This window comes from Coregonus lavaretus (assembly GCF_964263955.1).
Source record: "Coregonus lavaretus genome assembly, chromosome: 5".
NCBI lineage: Eukaryota > Metazoa > Chordata > Actinopteri > Salmoniformes > Salmonidae > Coregonus > Coregonus lavaretus.
In genome coordinates, this window is record NC_139992.1 from 1,381,890 (window position 1) to 1,386,630 (window position 4,741).

Below are 4,741 nucleotides of genomic sequence, written 5' to 3' on the forward strand. Positions count from 1 at the left end.
CCTTGCTGATGGAAGGAGGTTTTCACTCAAAATCTCACGATACATGGCCCCATTCATTCTTTCCTTTACACGGATCAGTCGTCCTGGTCCCTTTGCAGAAAAACAGCCCCAAAGCATGATGTTTCCACCCCCATGCTTCACAGTAGGTATGGTGTTCTTTGGATGCAACTCAGCATTCTTTGTCCTCCAAACACGACGAGTTGAGTTTTTACCAAAAAGTTCTATTTTGGTTCCATCTGACCATATGACATTCTCCCAATCCTCTTCTGGATCATCCAAATGCACTCTAGCAAACTTCAGACGGGCCTGGACATGTACTGGCTTAAGCAGGGGGACACGTCTGGCACTGCAGCATTTGAGTCCCTGGCGGCGTAGTGTGTTACTGATGGTAGGCTTTGTTACTTTGGTCCCAGCTCTCTGCAGGTCATTCACTAGGTCCCCCCGTGTGGTTCTGGGATTTTTGCTCACCGTTCTTGTGATCATTTTGAACCCACGGGGTGAGATCTTGCGTGGAGCCCCAGATCGAGGGAGATTATCAGTGGTCTTGTATGTCTTCCATTTCCTAATTATTGCTCCCACAGTTGATTTCTTCAAACCAAGCTGCTTACCTATTGCAGATTCAGTCTTCCCAGCCTGGTGCAGGTCTACAATTTTGTTTCTGGTGTCCTTTGACAGCTCTTTGGTCTTGGCCATAGTGGAGTTTGGAGTGTGACTGTTTGAGGTTGTGGACAGGTGTCTTTTATACTGATAACAAGTTCAAACAGGTGCCATTAATACAGGTAACGAGTGGAGGACAGAGGAGCCTCTTAAAGAAGAAGTTACAGGTCTGTGAGAGCCAGAAATCTTGCTTGTTTGTAGGTGACAAAATACTTATTTTCCACCATAATTTGCAAATAAATTCATAAAAAATCTTACAATGTGATTTTCTGGATTTTTTTTCCTCAATTTGTCTGTCATAGTTGACGTGTACCTATGATGAAAATTACAGGCCTCTCTCATCTTTTTAAGTGGGAGAACTTGCACAATTGGTGGCTGACTAAATACTTTTTTCCCCCACTGTACCTGGTATACCCTCCACTACACCACTGGAGAATACCTGGTACACCCTCCACTACACCACTGGAGAATACCTGGTACACCCTCCACTACACCACTGGAGAATACCTGGTACACCCTCCACTACACCACTGGAGAATACCTGGTATACCCTCCACTACACCACTGGAGAATACCTGGTATACCCTCCACTACACCACTGGAGAATACCTGGTACACCCTCCACTACACCACTGGAGAATACCTGGTATACCCTCCACTACACCACTGGAGTATACCTGGTATACCCTCCACTACACCACTGGAGAATACCTGGTATACCCTCCACTACACCACTGGAGAATAACTGGTATACCCTCCACTACACCACTGGAGAATACCTGGTACACCCTCCACTACACCACTGGAGAATACCTGGTATACCCTCCACTACACCACTGGAGAATATCTGGTATACCCTCCACTACACCACTGGAGAATACCTGGTATACCCTCCACTACACCACTGGAGAATACCTGGTACACCCTCCACTACACCACTGGAGTATACCTGGTACACCCTCCACTACACCACTGGAGTATACCTGGTACACCCTCCACTACACCACTGGAGAATACCTGGTACACCCTCCACTACACCACTGGAGTATACCTGGTATACCCTCCACTACACCACTGGAGAATACCTGGTATACCCTCCACTACACCACTGGAGAATACCTGGTATACCCTCCACTACACCACTGGAGAATACCTGGTATACCCTCCACTACACCACTGGAGTATACCTGGTACACCCTCCACAACACCACTGGAGAATACCTGGTATACCCTCCACTACACCACTGGAGAATACCTGGTATACCCTCCACTACACCACTGGAGAATACCTGGTATACCCTCCACTACACCACTGGAGAATACCTGGTATACCCTCCACTACACCACTGGAGAATACCTGGTATACCCTCCACTACACCACTGGAGAATACCTGGTACACCCTCCACTACACCACTGGAGAATACCTGGTATACCCTCCACTACACCACTGGAGAATACCTGGTATACCCTCCACTACACCACTGGAGAATACCTGGTATACCCCTCCACTACACCACTGGAGAATACCTGGTATACCCTCCACTACACCACTGGAGAATACCTGGTATACCCTCCACTACACCACTGGAGAATACCTGGTATACCCTCCACTAAACCACTGGAGAATACCTGGTATACCCTCCACTACACCACTGGAGAATACCTGGTATACCCTCCACTACACCACTGGAGAATACCTGGTATACCCTCCACTACACCACTGGAGAATACCCTCCACTACACCACTGGAGAATACCTGGTACACCCTCCACTACACCACTGGAGAATACCTGGTATACCCTCCACTACACCACTGGAGAATACCTGGTATACCCTCCACTAAACCACTGGAGAATACCTGGTATACCCTCCACTACACCACTGGAGAATACCTGGTACACCCTCCACAACACCACTGGAGAATACCTGGTATACCCTCCACTACACCACTGGAGAATACCTGGTATACCCTCCACTACACCACTGGAGAATACCTGGTATACCCTCCACTACACCACTGGAGAATACCTGGTATACCCTCCACTACACCACTGGAGAATACCTGGTATACCCTCCACTCCACCACTGGAGAATACCTGGTATACCCTCCACTACACCACTGGAGAATACCTGGTATACCCTCCACTACACCACTGGAGAATACCTGGTACACCCTCCACAACACCACTGGAGAATACCTGGTACACCCTCCACTACACCACTGGAGAATACCTGGTATACCCTCCACTACACCACTGGAGAATACCTGGTATACCCTCCACTACACCACTGGAGAATACCTGGTATACCCTCCACTACACCACTGGAGAATACCTGGTATACCCTCCACTACACCACTGGAGAATACCTGGTATACCCTCCACTACACCACTGGAGAATACCTGGTATACCCTCCACTACACCACTGGAGAATACCTGGTATACCCTCCACTACACCACTGGAGAATACCTGGTATACCCTCCACTACACCACTGGAGAATACCTGGTATACCATCCACTACACCACTGGAGAATACCTGGTATACCCCTCCACTACACCACTGGAGAATACCTGGTATACCCTCCACTACACCACTGGAGAATACCTGGTACACCCTCCACTACACCACTGGAGAATACCTGGTATACCCTCCACTACACCACTGGAGAATACCTGGTAACCCTCCACTACACCACTGGAGAATACCTGGTATACCCCTCCACTACACCACTGGAGAATACCTGGTATACCCTCCACTACACCACTGGAGAATACCTGGTATACCCCTCCACTACACCACTGGAGAATACCTGGTATACCCCTCCACTACACCACTGGAGAATACCTGGTACACCCTCCACTACACCACTGGAGAATACCTGGTATACCCCTCCACTACACCACTGGAGAATACCTGGTATACCCTCCACTACACCACTGGAGAATACCTGGTATACCCTCCACTACACCACTGGAGAATACCTGGTATACCCTCCACTACACCACTGGAGAATACCTGGTATACCCCTCCACTACACCACTGGAGAATACCTGGTATACCCTCCACTACACCACTGGAGAATACCTGGTATACCCCTCCACTACACCACTGGAGAATACCTGGTATACCCCTCCACTACACCACTGGAGAATACCTGGTACACCCTCCACTACACCACTGGAGAATACCTGGTATACCCCTCCACTACACCACTGGAGAATACCTGGTATACCCTCCACTACACCACTGGAGAATACCTGGTATACCCTCCACTACACCACTGGAGAATACCTGGTACACCCTCCACTACACCACTGGAGAATACCTGGTACACCCTCCACTACACCACTGGAGAATACCTGGTATACCCTCCACTACACCACTGGAGAATACCTGGTATACCCTCCACTACATCACTGGAGAATACCTGGTATACCCTCCACTACACCACTGGAGAATACCTGGTATACCCTCCACTACATCACTGGAGAATACCTGGTATACCCTCCACTACACCACTGGAGAATACCTGGTACACCCTCCACTACACCACTGGAGAATACCTGGTACACCCTCCACTACACCACTGGAGAATACCTGGTATACCCTCCACTACACCACTGGAGAATACCTGGTATACCCTCCACTACACCACTGGAGAATACCTGGTATACCCTCCACTACACCACTGGAGAATACCTGGTATACCCTCCACTACACCACTGGAGAATACCTGGTACACCCTCCACTACACCACTGGAGAATACCTGGTATACCCTCCACTACACCACTGGAGAATACCTGGAATACCCTCCACTACACCACTGGAGAATACCTGGTATACCCTCCACTACACCACTGGAGAATACCTGGTATACCCTCCACTACACCACTAGAGTATACCTGGTATACCCTCCACTACACCACTGGAGAATACCTGGTATACCCTCCACTACACCACTGGAGAATACCTGGTATACCCCTCCACTACACCACTGGAGAATACCTGGTATACCCTCCACTACACCACTGGAGTATACCTGGTATACCCTCCACTACACCACTGGAGAATACCTGGTA